This window comes from Salmo trutta, chromosome 5 (assembly GCF_901001165.1).
Source record: "Salmo trutta chromosome 5, fSalTru1.1, whole genome shotgun sequence".
Classification (NCBI taxonomy): domain Eukaryota; kingdom Metazoa; phylum Chordata; class Actinopteri; order Salmoniformes; family Salmonidae; genus Salmo; species Salmo trutta.
Window position 1 is genome coordinate 60,560,782 of NC_042961.1, and position 15,295 is coordinate 60,576,076.

Sequence of the window (15,295 nt, forward strand, 5' to 3'; positions counted from 1 at the left end):
TCTTTAGTTTTATTGGCGAATCCAACCAACTGACAGGTGCATACACCGCCAACTACTGTACAGGAGGGTGAAGCCGGTCACGACCTCTCTATACCACTATATTCTCTTAACTAACCCTGAATTTCAAATCAAATAATTCCCTACAAACATCACCACTTCCATCACCCCCACCCAAAATACCACCCACACCCCATTCCCATCTAACGTCTCTGACCTTGTCAAACAACCTCTCCCTTTCTACATCAAATTGTATTGGTCTCATACACATATTTAGCAGATGTTATTGTGGGTGTAGTGAAATGCTTGTGTTCCGAGCTCCAACAGTGCAGTAGTATCTAACAATTCACAACAATACATACAAACTTGAAGGTAAATAATGGAATTAAGAAATATATAAATATTAGGATGAGCAATGTCGGAGTGGCATTCAATCAAATGTATTTATAAAGCCCTTCTTACATCAGCTGATGTCACAAAGTGCTGTACAGAAACCCAGCCTAAAACCCCAAACAGCAAGCAATGCAGGTGTAGAAGCACAGTGGCTAGGAAAAACTCCCTAGAAAGGCCAGAACCTAGGAAGAAACCTAGAGAGAAACCAGGCTATAAGGAGTGGCAAGTCCTCTTCTGACTGTGCCGGGTGGAGATTATAACAGAACATGGCCAAGATGTTCAAATGTTCATAGATAACCAGCAGGGTCAAATAATAATAATCACAGTGGTTGTCAAGGGTGCAACAGGTCAGCACCTCAGGAGTAAATGTCAGTTGGCTTTTCATAGCCGATCATTCAGAGTATCTCTGCCGCTCCTGCTGTCTCTAGAGAGTTGAAAACAGCAGGTCTTGGACAGGTAGCACGTCCGGTGAACATAGCCGCAGGCAGAACAGTTGAAACTGGAGCAGCAGCACAGCCAGGTGGACTGGGGACAGCAAGGAGTCATCGTGCCAGGTAGTCCTGAGGCATGGTCCTAGGGCTCAGGTCCTCCGAAAGAAAGAGAGAGCATACTTAAATTCACACAGGACAAAGGCACTGACTAAAGTACAGTATATGAAATGAGTAAAACAGTATGTAAACATTATTAAAGTGACTAGTGCTCCATTATTAGAGTGACCACTGATTCTATGTCTATGTACATAAAGCAGCATCCTCTAAGATGCAGGGTTGAGTAACCGGGTGGTAGTCGGCTAGTGATGGTTATTTAACAGTCTGCTGGCTTTGAGATAGAAGCTGTTTTTCAGTCTCTCGGTCCCAGCTTTGATGCACCTGTACTGACCTCGCCTTCTGGATGATAGCGGGGTGAACAGGCAGTGGCTCGGGTGGTTGTTGTCCTTCATGATCTTTTTGGCCTTCCTGTGACATCGGGTGGTGTAGATGTCCTGGAGGGCAGGTAGTTTGCCCCCGGTGATGCGTTGTGCAGACCTCACTACCCTCTGGAGAGCCTTACGATTGTGGGCGGAGCAGTTGCCGTACCAGGTGGCGATACAGCCCGACAGGATGCTCTCGATTGTGCATCTGTAAAAGTTTGTCAGGGTTTTGGGTGACAAGCCAAATTTCTTCAGCCTCCTGAGGTTGAAGAGGCGCTGTTGAGCCTTCTTCACCACGCTGTCTGTGTGGGTGGACCATTTCAGTTTGTCCGTGATGTGTACGCCGAGGAACTTAACTTTCCACCTTCTCCACTACTGTCCCGTCAATGTGGCTGGGGGATGCTCCCTCTGCTGTTTCCTGAAGTCCACGATCATCTCCTTTTGTTGACGTTGAGTGAGAGGTTATTTTCCTGACACCACACTCCGAGGGCCCCGAGGACACCACACTCCGAGGGCCCTCAAGTCCTCCCTGTAGGCCGTCTCGTCGTTGTTGGTAATCAAGCCTACCACTGTAGTGTCGTCTGCAAACTTGATGATTGAGTTGGAGGCGTGCATGGCCACGCAGTCATGGGTGAACAGGGAGTACATGAGCGGGCTGAGAATGCACCCTTGTGGGGCCCCAGTGTTGAGGATCAGCGGGGTGGAGATGTTGTTTCCTACCCTCACCACCTGGGGGCAGCCCGTCAGCAAGTCCAGGACCCAGTTGCACAGGGCGGGGTCGAGACCCAGGGTCTCGAGCTTAATGACGAGTTGAGGGTACTATGGTGTTAAATGCTGAGCTGTAGTCGATGAACAGCATTCTTACTTAGGTATTCCTCTTATCCAGATGGTTTAGGGCAGTGTGCAGCGTGATTGCGGAGAGCCCGCAGGTTTTGGTAGCGGGCCGTGTCGGTGGCACTGTATTGTCCTCAAAGGGAGAAAAGAAGTTGTTTAGTTTGTCTGTGAGCAGGACATCGTGGTCCGCGACGGGGCTGGTTTTCCTTTTGTAGTCCGTGATTGACTGTAGACCCTGCCACATACCTCTCATGTCTGAGCCGTTGAATTGCGACTCTACTTTGTCTCTATACTGACTCTGACACTTAGCTTGACCAAAGACTATCTGAAAGATTTTCAAGCTGAACTGATGGGGAATCCATTTTGAGGGAAAGCTGAGAAGTGAAGCGATACCAGCGTTTTTTTTAACATGCAACAATTTCAAAGATTTTACTGAGTTACAGTTCATATAAGGAAATCAGTCAATTGAAATAATTCATTAGGCCCTAATCTATGGATTTCACTTGACTGGCAATACAGATATGCATCTGTTGGTCACAGATACCTTAAAAAAACAGTAGGGGCGTAGATCATAAAACCAGTCTGTATCTGGTGTGGCCACCATTTGCCTCATGCAGCGCGACACATCTCCTTTGCTCAGGCTGTTGATAGTGGCCTGGGAATGTTGTCCCACTGGCTGTCCGAAGTTGCTGGATATTGGCGGGTACTGGAACATTATGTCGTGCACGTCGATCCAGAGCATCCCAAACATGCTCAATGGGTGACATATCTGGTCAGTCTGCAGGCCATGGCAGTACTGGGACATTTTCAGCTTCCAGGAATTGTGTACAAATCCTTGCGACATGCGGTGATGGCGGCAGATGAGTGGCATAACAATGAGCCTCAGGATCTCCTCACGGTATCTCTGCATTCAAATTGCCATCGATAAAATGCATTTGTGTTCGTTGTCCGTAGCTTATGCCTGCCCATACCATAACCCCACCGCCACCATGGGGCACTCTGTTCACAATGTTGACATCAGCAAACCGCTGGCGCACATGATGCCATACATATGGTCTGCGGTTGTGAGGCCGGTTGAACGTGCAGCCAAATGCAGTGAAGACGCGTGCAGCGTTGTCATCCAGTAGCCAGTCTACTCCGGTCAGTAGGTTCTCTCCTGTCACAGCACTGCAGCCGATGATACACCAGTGGTGGGTCTTAATGTCATCCAGACATTAAATGTGTGTGTGTTTGGGGCGGCAGGTAGCCTAGTGGTTAGGTCGTTGGACTAGTAACCGAAAGGTTGCAAGATCGAATCACCGAGCTGACAAGGTAAAAATCTGTCATCCTTCCACAGAAGTGTGTGTGTGTGTGTGTGGTCAAATGATGAGGAAATGGAGACTGTTCTTGAAATCAAAGAATGGAGCAAAAGTTGTAGTAGAAGACAGACTGGTCCAATAATGCATTTGTTATTGGATAAGGAGATTAATTTGGAAAATACATTTGTAATATCGAGGACTGTGAAGAAAGCAGTGGGAAAGGTGGATTCAATCAAGGTGACGAGAAGCGGTTTCAGTTAATTGTGTTGATGAAGAACAGAAAATGAAAATTGTCCAAAGTAACATGTATTGATCTTCGGCGCATGCCAAAGGAGGTATAGCTGCAGTCCAAGAAGTCCAATTAGCTGGGTATCATTATATCTGCTGCAGTCCAAGAAGTCCAATTAGCTGGGTATCATTATATCTGCTGCAGACCAGAGGTTTTTGGGGCTCCAAGGCTTCACAGCAGAAGCACTACAAGGACTTTTGTCACCAGGAAATGTCCTGCCCTCACAGGAAGCTTCTGAGGCTGTGTTGGTCCTGATTTGAATGAGGTTTTTACAGAAAAGCAGGTTGATTTTATTTAGTTAATTTCTTTTTTGGTAGTTTGATATTTTATTTATTTTTATCCAAACGTTTTACTTTTTTGTGATCCTTATCCACCCGCACAGTAGGTGGCGGAATGCACAATGTTGCCGTTATACCATAGAAGAAGAAAAGGGACAGAAGCTAACATGGTCAGTCATGAGACACACTGTGTGTGTTAACGTTTTCATTTTCTCCTCTCAAGATGCCGACGACTCTGTAGAGAATATGTCTCTCGGGTAAGCTGCATATTACTGAAATGTCTGCATTTTGCTGCTATGGTACAATGACTCACTCTGCTGCAGTAAAATGATGCAAGCGAACGTTAGTTTGCCAACTGGCTAGTTTGGTGGTTTTAGTTAGCAATTAGCTAACCACGTGTCATGTTAGCTAGTATGCTAGCTCGCCAGTTAGGTGAGACCAGACCATCGGTCATTATAAACCCAACGTTAAGAGGTCTGTGCTACGGTGATGATAACATGAACTCTCTCTTACCGAATCAGCCTTTGAAGAAGAAACTTCTTTACCAGATTCTGAGTAGCATTTGGCCCCTGATTCGACTGTCGTTGCTGCGCTAATGGCACCTTATTCTCAATAGTTTACTACTGATTAACGTTGATCTGGTCAAAAGTAGTTCACTGTATTGGAAATAAGGTTCCTTTAGCGACGATATCAATGTCGGGTTTTATATACCTGCACGTTGTCATGTAGTGGTGCTACCATGCTCTGTTTTAGGTCTCTCTTTATGTAGTGGTGCTACCATGCTCTGTTTTAGGTCTCTCTTTATGTAGTGGTGCTACCATGCTCTGTTTTAGCTCTCTCTTTGTGTAGTGGTGCTACCATGCTCTGTTTTAGCTCTCTCTTTGTGTAGTGGTGCTACCATGCTCTGTTTTAGCTCTCTCTTTGTGTAGTGGTGCTACCATGCTCTGTTTTAGCTCTCTCTTTGTGTAGTGGTGCTACCATGCTCTGTTTTAGCTCTCTCTTTGTGTAGTGGTGCTACCATGCTCTGTTTTAGCTCTCTCTTTGTGTAGTGGTGCTACCATGCTCTGTTTTAGCTCTCTCTTTATGTAGTGGTACTACCATGCTCTGTTTTAGCTCTCTCTTTATGTAGTGGTGCTACCATGCTCTGTTTTAGCTCTCTCTTTATGTAGTGGTACTACCATGCTCTGTTTTAGCTCTCTCTTTGTGTAGTGGTGTGGCCAGTGTTGCCAACTCATTTTCAGGGTAAGTTGCTAGAGGCAGGTTGATGTGATGCAGAATACACAATAACGTTACTCAAATATATAAAATAAAAAATCCCAGCTCCCCTCCCCCAGGAGGCTTTTTGGTAGGCCATCATAGTAAATACTAATTTGTTCTTAGGTTACTCGCCTAGTTAAATAAAATGAACATTGCTCTGGTCAAAGTTGTAACGTAAACTAACTCACTTTTGTACGTCGCGCTGGTCCATACAATTGACCTTATTTTTAGCGCCCAAAAAACGTAATACTTCCAGATCAGCTGTAATATCAATACCATTTGTAAAGCGCAATTTCTCCTTTTTCCAACAAAATCAATGACGAGATCTTCATGATGCCCATGATTCAAGAAGGCGATGAGCTCCGTCGGGTCTTTTTAAAAATGGCGGGTGGGGAAGATAAACCTATTGGGTGACACGGGAACCAAACCGGCTGCGCAGGGGCGCCATCGTGCATAAATGTATTTTGTCTCCCCAGGACTTGCTGCGCGTCTGCGTCAGAAATAGGAATTACTTATATTTTTCCCCTTGTTAACGCAGACGCTCGTTGACGTGCGTGAGCAGTGTGGGTGCAATAATTGAATAACATACATCTTTGAATCTATTTTGCAACACTCGCGCAAAAAATGGCGAGGTATCCCCCTTATCCTGTCCCTTGTTTTCAAACGGTGAGGGAAGTGCTACACCTGGTGGAGAGAGGCTGTAAGACAGAATTAGATGCTTTATACGTGCTGTACGTTACTCCATTACCATGTCAATCAACGCTTGAATAGAAACGTATTTCACACCACAACGCAGTCAATTAGTTTTCTTTGCAGCCTCGTTTGAATGTCGCGGTTGCTCACATTTTGTACGGAATGGGGTTAGCGTACGTTACACGGTATTGGAATTATGGTTCCATTTACGACGCTTCCGATATCGGGTTCTATATGCCTGCACGCTGCCTGTTCATAAATGGAACTCTGTAATTTTCCTCCTGGCTGTGTCCCGCTTCTCAGCCCTTAACCTGTCTGGGGTATGTGTGACGCTAGCGTCCCACCCGCGGGAGACACCATTCAACAGCCAGTGAAATAGCAGGGCGCCAAATTCAAAACAACAACAAATCTCATAGTTCAAATTTCTCAAACATACAACTATTATATCCCATTTTAAAGATACACTTCTCGTTAACCTCTCTAGGGTATGTGGGACGAAATCGTCCCACCTACTCAACAGCCAGTGGAATCCCGTGGTGCATTATTCAAATACCTTAGAAATGCTATTACTTCAATTTCTCAAACATATGACTATTTTACACAATTTTAAAGACAAGACTCTCGTTAATCTAATCACACTGTCCGATTGCAAAAAGGCTTTACAACGAAAGCAAAACATTAGATTGTCAGCAGAGTACCCAGCCAGAAATGATCAGACACCCATTTTTCAAGCTAGCATATAATTTCACAAAAAACAAAACCAGAGCTAAATGCAGCACTAACCTTTGATCTTCATCAGATGACACGCCTAGGACATTATGTTATACAATACATGCATGTTTTGTTCAATCAAGTTAATATTTATATCAAAAACCAGCTTTTTACATTAGCATGTGACGTTCAGAACTAGCATACCCACCGAAAACTTCCAGTGAATTTACTAAATTACTCACGATAAACGTTCACAAAAAACATAACAATTATTTAAAGAATTATAGATACAGAACTCCTTTATGCAATCGCTATGTCCGATTTTAAAATAGCTTTTCGGCAAAAGCACGTTTTGCAATATTCTGAGTAGATAGCTCGCCATCACGGGCTAGCTATTTTGACACCCACCAAGTTTGGCCCTCACAAAACTCCGATTTACTATTAGAAAAATTTGATTACCTTTGCTGTTCTTTGTCAGAATGCACTCCCAGGACTTCTACTTCAATAACAAATGTTGGTTTGGTTCAAAATAATCCATAGTTATGTTGAAATATCCTCTTTTGTTCGTGCGTTCAAGACACTATCCGAAGGGTGACGCGCCCGACGCGTTTCGTGACAAAAAATGTCTAAATATTCCATTACCGTACTTCGAAGCATGTCAACTGCTGTTTAAAATCAATTTGTATACGATTTTTCTCGTAAAAAAAACCGATAATATTCCGACCGGGAAACCCTGTTTTCGTTCAAAGACGAAAAAATAAAAACATGGTGTCGCCTCGTGCACGCGCCCCAGTATCATTGTTCTCTGATCGACCACTATCCAAATGCGCTACTGTTTTTCAGCCAGAGGCTCCAAAGGCATTAACCGTTTTGCCGCCTTCTGAGAGCCTATGGGAGCTGTAGGAAGAGTCACGTTACAGCAGAGATTCTCAGTTTTCAATAAAGAGAGTGTAGAAGCCCAAGAAATGGTCAGAGAGGGCACTTCCTGTAAGGAATCTTCTCAGGTTTTTGCCTGCCATATGAGTTCTGTTATACTCACAGACACCATTCAAACCGTTTTAGAAACTTTAGGGTGTTTTCTATCCAAAGCCAATAATTATATGCATATTCTAGTTTCTGGGCAGTAGTAATAACCAGATTAAATCGGGTACGTGTTTTATCCGGCCGTGCAAATACAGACTAACCGCCATGTTGGAGAGAGCTAAAATCGAAAATATTATGTAAATAATCCATTACCTTTGATTCTCTTCATCAGATGTCACTTCCAGGAATCCCAGGTCCATAACAAATGTAGTTTTGTTCGAAAAAGCTCATAATTTATGTCCAAAAAGCTCCGTGTTGTTAGCACATGATCTAAGCCCGCCGGACTTCTCTTCATGAAAGAGGGGAGAAAAAATATTTACGTTCGTTCAAACATGTCAAACGTTGTATAGAATAAATCATTAGGGCCTTTTTCAACCAGAACATGAATAATATTCAAGGCTGACGATTGCATTCTCTTTTAAAACGTATTGGAACGAGAGTACCCAACATGAACTCGCGTGCCCGAGTCTTGTCGGCCACCACCGTTCCATGGCTCTTGTTCGGTCAGATCTCACAGTAGAAGACTCAAACAACTTTGTAAAGACTGGTGACATCTAGTGGAATCCATAGGAAGTGCTCAACGATTAATAAGCCCCTGTGTGTTTCAATGACATAGGCTTCCTGATAGAATTTGTCTCAGGGTTTTGACTGCCATATGAGTTCTGTTATACTGTTAAACTGTTATAACAGTTTTAGAAAATTCAGTGTTTTCTATCCAAACCTGAACAATAAGGTAGCTTCTGAGTTGGTGTAGGAGGCAGTTAAAAATGGGCACATATTTTTTTCAAAATTCTCAATACTGCCCCCTATCCCCAACAGGTTTAAGAACCTTCTATCTTCTCATAGTAACTAACATTATTTTGTGACTCCTTCTATAGAATACCTGGTTCCAGACCACGAGACTGATGCGCTTTGTGAAAATCCAGGTTTCTCAATCATCACACTAATAATGTTTGCCTTATATTCTCCAGGGTTTGAGTGCTGTGGTCAGTGGAATTGCAGCGTGGACTCCAACATACTGGTAAGTTGTGGTTCTGAAACTGTCCCAAATGGCACCCTCTATAGTGCACTACATTTGACCAGAGCTTTAAGGGCCCTAGTAAGAAGTAGTGCACTAGAAAGGGATGTCTTTCCCAGAAGAACAATCGTTCTCTGCAACCACATGATAAAACTTTTTAGAATCTCGTTTGTCTTAATTCCTGTTGATGTTAAATGACCTGACACCCTGCTGAGTAGTCTAGTTAAATGTCCTCTACATTTCTTTTTGTTTTACAGTTGACTGTCCTGAAACAAGATGGCTGTTCTGGGCTGCTTTTAAACCTCTACAGGATCAGTGTCCTGAAATCTGGACAGCTGCTGCTCAATATGTGACTAGAAAGGCATTCTAAACAACAGCCAACTTTCCGGGACATCGACATGTCTTATATCGTCAGAAAGCTTAAATATTTGTTAATCTAACCGCAGTATCTAATTTACAGTAGCTATTCCAGCGGGACAAAATACCATGCTATTGTTTGGGGATAGTGCACAACAACAAAAAGCTTATCAATGCAACTTGTTTGATACATTCACCTCTGACATATTGGCTACACAACACGTCAATTAGCCTAATGAAGGTAAGCCGTCGTTAGGCACCAATGAGACCATCGGTGTTCACTTGATTGACAGTCTTGGTTCAAGGACCACCTATCATTTTGAAAACGATCTAGCTAGATAGCCAATGAGCTGGGCTTTCCAGCAGCATGTGAACGCCTTTTGTACTACAAACAACCATCATGCTAGAGCTGTGGGCAACAGTGTTCATTCTCTTGTGAAAGCAAACAGGACTCACGGTAGTTAATGATACGCAGTGGTTCGTTCTCTTCTACAAACTTTTGTCAAAACTAAAAAAAGAAAACATGGCTACTACTAGTGGAAAAGCTACATCCAAGTCCAAGTGTACAAATTTGGATGAGAACATTGCAGAAATGGACTGGGAGAGTGACATAGAACTGATGGATGAGGACTCCATGAGTGAGTACAGTTTTGATTCCAGTGAGGAAGAAATGTTTTTGGAAGGAGAAGATCCACTTTTAGATCAGTAAGTAAAAAAGGTTTTTTGCGTCTCATGCTAATGCAGTTGTTTAAATGGTTGCATATTCATTTGAGATATTTCTATGTAGACCTGAGGCATATAATGTATTAGCATAGCCTATGTGTGTTTTCTGTTGGCTATGACATGCTGTTGTTTTTGAGTGTCTTAATGCCTGTTGGCCCACATATTTCATTATAGTGATTGTGTTCCCCATACTCTATATAATATAGATGAGTGCTGTGTATTTGATGTATTGATGCAGTGCTCACTCCCTGCTAAAATAAAGGTTAAATAAAATAAGGAATAGGAAACTTGAGTTCTAAACATTTTTTTTTTTTTTTAAATCCTCAATAGATGTAGAGACTCCGATGACCTCTGGGAGCCACCTCCAAAGAAACCACATTCAAGTCCATCCCACACTGATTCAAACATAGGAAGTGGTTCCTCCAGTCTGACCCCTGCTGCTGTCTCTGGCTCCACACCCACCCGTCCATCTAGAGGTGTTATGAGTCCAGACCAGAAGCGGAGGAGGGCCAGTGTACCAGCGGCAACTTCAACCGAGGGAGAGGACCGTTGGCGCACTGTGCTAGAGGATGATGTGGAGCCACTTCCACCAACATTTAGACCTAAAAGGCAGCCAGGACCTCAGCTGGACATGACTGGAAAGTACAGCCCCCTTCATTTTTTCCAGCTGTTTTTCTCCTTGTCAGTTCTTGATTTGCTTGTGTCTAACACCAACAAGTATGGGGCTAAGAAGCAAGCAGGCAAGAAAGAGGCATGGAAGCCCATTTCCGTCCAAGAATTATACTGTTACATCTCACTGGTCATTTATATGGGCGTTGTGAAGTTGAAGACCCTGAAGGACTACTGGAGAAGCTCAAGACTCTACCAACTGCCTTTCCCCACAACTATCATGTCTTGTAAGAGGTTTCTGACTATCTCGCAGGCGCTTCATATCAGTGACCCACAAGCTGACAACAACAATGAGAAGAAGAAGGGAACAGCAAGCTTTGACAGGCTCTGCAAAATCAAACCTCTCTACTCCAGCATTGTTGAGGCCTGCAAGACCCATTTTCAGCCTGCCCAGAACCTGTCCATAGATGAGAGAATGGTAGCCTCAAAGGCCAGAATTGGCATCAAACAATATATGCCTAACAAGCCAACAAGATGGGGTTACAAACTGTTTGTTTTGGCAGATTCTGCGTGTGCCTACACTTGGAATTTCTTTGTTTATGAGGGGAAGTCCATCTCAGCCACCGGTATGGGACTTGGTTATGATTCCGTAATGAAATTATTGGAATTTCCACTGCTGGGGACGGGCTACAAACTGTTTGTGGATAACTTTTACACAAGCCCTACTCTGTTTACAGACCTGAGGAAGCTGAATGTATGGTCTTGTGGAACCATTCGTCCCAACGGAGTGGGTTTTCCCAAAACAAAAGTAAACGACATGCCTAAGAGGGCTGAAAGGGGTACCATGCGATGGATTCGTAAAGATGACCTGCTCTTTGTAAAGTGGATGGATGCCAGAGAGGTGGTCATGTGCTCCAATATCCACAAATCGTACAGTGGCGATCACATCGGCAGGCGTGCGAAGGACGCTAATGGGACATGGACCAAGAAAGCTGTCCCCGTTCCAGCTGCTGTAAAGGATTACAATAAGAGCATGGGAGGTGTGGACCTGTCTGATGCGCTGATAGGCTACTACAATGTTCTCCACAAGACAAAGAAATGGTACAAGACATTGTTCTATCACTTCATCGACATTGCTGTGGTGAATGCATTCATCCTCCAGAAGGAAATGGCTAGGATCTGTGGAAAGACCCCCATGACACAGCTAGCCTTCAGAGAGCTGCTCATCCAGGAGCTTGCTGACTACGGCACAAAGTCCACTGCAGCACCTTCTGTCCTCTCTACTCCTGCCTCCAGTGATGTTCACCTGCCAAAATACATCACTGCAGACCTGAATGTGCCTCGGGGACAAAAGGGCTCAGTAGGGAGGCTTCGTTGTACTCTGTGTCACAAGAAATCTCCCATCACCTGCACTACTTGTGCTGTTACCCTCTGCTTTACAACAGAGAGAGACTGCTATGGGCCTTGGCATCAGCAGCTCAATCGGGTGTAGAGGACTGTGGGTGTTCTAAATACTGTAATTGTAAATATGTTTTTTCTCCCTTTGTTTGTGGTGTGTACACTTCTGACATTAGAGCAGCGTTGGCTGCTAACTTGGCCGTTTATCTTAAATACTTCACTTCTGTGTTTTGGGAGGCATTGGATCAGCGTTCTCGTCGCGTCTCCTGTTAGTAACTTTTATAACTTCCTTTCTTGAAAACCTCAAAGTTGTATCTTTCCATAAATTCTCTCCGTGTAAATAGATTCTCACTAATATTAACTAATTGGCTGACAAGGACAATGTTTTTCGAGACCATTTATGGTTAAATAACATTTTGTTTCTAGGTAATATCGACCCATTGTTCCATATTAAACATTTATGAGGTGAAAAGTTGTGTTTATACAACAAAGCCCAGAACATTAAAGCCTGCTTGTGAAAAGCCGGCAGTTTCATAGGAAGTTTACCCACAATATATGGACATTGTAGTAAAAAATTAAGCCCTCTGAACTTCTGAAAAACAAAATGAGGTCTAATATTCCAGAAACTACGAGGATTTTTTTATGTACCTTTTAATCCAGTTGACCTTTGATATCTGATTTGAAGAGAGTGAAGTCTAAGACATTTAGACCGCCATCACAAACCCTGTTGTGATAAACATCTCTTTTTATCTTATGTGGCTTGTTTTTCCATATGAAGTTGTACAAAAGCCTATCTAAGGTACAGCAAGTGGATTTGGGAATGTCAATAGATGAAAAAAAGAGCCCCTCAGCTTTGGATAAAAGCACCCTTCCTTGAAGACTTAAATCCCTCCCTAACCATGAGGATAATTTTACAGGGTTCAAATTAAGATCATTCACAGCCTTAAGATTTTTGGTGATCTTTACACCGAGGTAGGTTACAGTATCTTTTCCAGAGATGTTACAATCTGCTGGATTGACAGCTCCTTTCACAACAAACAACTCACATTTGGAAAGATTTAAAGTCAAGCCTGAGATTTTGGAGAACTGCTTCACGATATCCAATGCTAATCTAGCTTGTGACACATTTTTCAAAAAAAGTGAGGTGTCATCTGCCAGTTGCGATATCTTGATCTCTCTGGAATGTAAATGCCTTCAAATTGACTTTTATGAACTAATAAGAATAACATTTGAGATACTAACAAAAATAAAAAAGGTGAAATTGGACAACCTTGTCGTATTCCTTTGTAAATGTTAAACCTTGAGAATGTTCCATGACAGTTTGATACAGCTATTGCCACCATTATACAGAGTTCTAATAGCATCAACAAAAAAACAACCAAATTTCAAATGCTTAAGACAATCAAAGATAAAATTGTGACTTACTGTATCAAATGCTTTCTGAAAATCCAAAAATAGGATAACAGGGAAGTCATCCAATAGATCACAATACTCAACCAAGTCTAACACCAGCCTCAGATTATTAGATATATGGCGCCCTTTCATGAACCCAGATTGACATTCATCAATCAGATCATTCAAGCAAGACTTTAACCTTTGTGCAAAGATTAAGGCTATCATTTTTTGGTCGTTATTTAGGAGTGTGATTGGACGCCAATTATCAATATTTAAGAGATCCTTGTTTGGTTTAGGTATAAGAGTAATAACCCCTTGCTTCAGAGAGGCAGGTAGTTCTCCCTTCTTTATAGCCTCCTTAAAGGTTTCAAGTCAAAATGGTGCTATTTCTTCAGAGAAGGTTTTGTAAAATTCAGAGGTTAATCCATCACAACCTGGAGATTTGTTATTTTTTAACTGAGCAACCCCGTACTGGATGTCCATAATGGATAAATCTTGACAACAAGACCGATTGACTTCGGTAAACAAATTAGACCGATTGAATTCATTAACCGAATTAACATTCTCTATAGAAGCAAGGAGATCCTTAGAGTCACTCGATTTGTTATCTAAGGAGTAAAGATTCTCATAAATCTTAGTGGTAAAGTCTGATAACAACTCTCTATCCTCAGTGGTAATCCCATTCATCTTAAATTTCCGAAGTGTGTTGAGTTCCCCTCTCCTCTTTATCAAATTAAAAAAGTATCTACTGTTCTTTTCACCTTTTCAAGCCATTGTTTTCTGGATCTTATGAAAGCTCCTCTAGCCTTTTCCTCATACAATGTATCTAGTTGATTCTGTAAATCATTCAATTTAGCTTTCTCATTAAGATCAAGATGCTCAATCTATGTGATATCCGCAATTGTTTTAGAGTTCAGCTACCTCACATCTCCTTAAAGCAAGCCGTTTTCCATAAGTAATACAGGCTGAGCGGATTTTAAATTTCAGCAGTTCCCAGTATTTCCCATATTCTGCATTAGATGTAGCTAAACTCCAGTAAACAGAAATTAGATTCTTAATAACAATGAGTTGTTTAATTTCCAATAACCACCAGAGTATTTCTTACCATCATTACTGCACATTCTTACAGTCAACCATATGACTTTATGATCCGTCAGGACTGCAGGCAGTATTTTTACCTCTACAGTGTTGGGTTATCACCCACAAATCAATTCTTGTTTGTAAAGAACGATCTCTATTACTCCATGTGTATTGTTTCTCTCCAGGGTTTTTAACTCTCCATATGTCAATTAAGTCCAGGCTTTGGCAGAAATTCACCAATTTGTTCACACCAGTCAAATTAGAATAAACCATATTAAAATCTCCACCAACTATAATCTGACTGGATGGATATTTTCTCAGAAGACTTTGAAGAAATTCTTAAATTTCCTCTAGAAGTAAGTTATTTGGAGGACTAGAACAGTATCCATATACGTTACACAACACAAATAATCTGTCCATGTGGTTGATGACCGCTACTTGCCAATGTCCATTGGAGTCCATTTGAGTAAACAAAAAATGCACTCGCCGCCATCTTCAGCACCCCCCGTGAAAATATATATATATATATATGTTTTTCGCTGAGATGGCCAGTCAATTTGAGTAACGTTATAGCGTATTCTACGTAATGACGCCGGTTTACGTTATTATGTAATGACGGCATCACGCAATGACATCTCAACGTCATTTAGCAACAAACCGAACTTCCTCTGGAAATGAGTTGGTAACGCTGAACGGAAAGCGGCGGGAGCAGCTAACGGTAAACTTAGCTAGTCGCCACTTTGGCGTTCAATTTGAAGCGGTCCTTTTGTTTCAACTCCTCCACTGATTTTCAGAATTTACTCTACACAAATTATGGACTTTATTTCTAGTATCAAACATGTTTTGTTCTGATTTGTTTATTTAATGTACAGGCCGATATTTGGCTGTTAGCATTGCAACGTCTTTCGATGATGAGAATTTACACAGACCTGTTCTGAAAACCTGATTGTACTTTAGTATTTCTGATGAGAG

At 42.3% G+C, this 15,295-nt stretch overlaps 3 protein-coding genes across 14 annotated transcripts in view; 2 read left to right on the forward strand and 1 right to left on the reverse strand.

Annotated features, from left to right (window-relative positions):
• The window catches only part of LOC115194677 (zinc finger protein 37-like), a 1,069,572-nt gene that overhangs the window by 552,843 nt on the left and 501,434 nt on the right, over positions 1–15,295 (reverse strand). The window lies entirely within an intron of this gene.
• Positions 1–15,295, forward strand: part of LOC115194676 (gastrula zinc finger protein XlCGF26.1-like) — a 900,659-nt gene that overhangs the window by 444,623 nt on the left and 440,741 nt on the right. The window lies entirely within an intron of this gene.
• The window catches only part of LOC115194672 (uncharacterized), a 41,576-nt gene that overhangs the window by 2,461 nt on the left and 23,820 nt on the right, over positions 1–15,295 (forward strand). For 9 of the 12 annotated variants that reach the window (XR_003878435.1, XR_003878440.1, XR_003878434.1 and 6 more), the window contains exons 1-4: positions 4,124–4,256; positions 8,715–8,764; positions 9,019–9,823; positions 10,172–15,041. The gene's annotated coding sequence lies outside the window, so the exon portion shown is untranslated. Of the gene's footprint in view, positions 1–4,123; positions 4,257–8,714; positions 8,765–9,018; positions 9,824–10,171; positions 15,042–15,295 lie in introns of those variants that run through there. The other 3 variants (XR_003878432.1, XR_003878433.1, XM_029754557.1) reach the window with 2 other exon arrangements.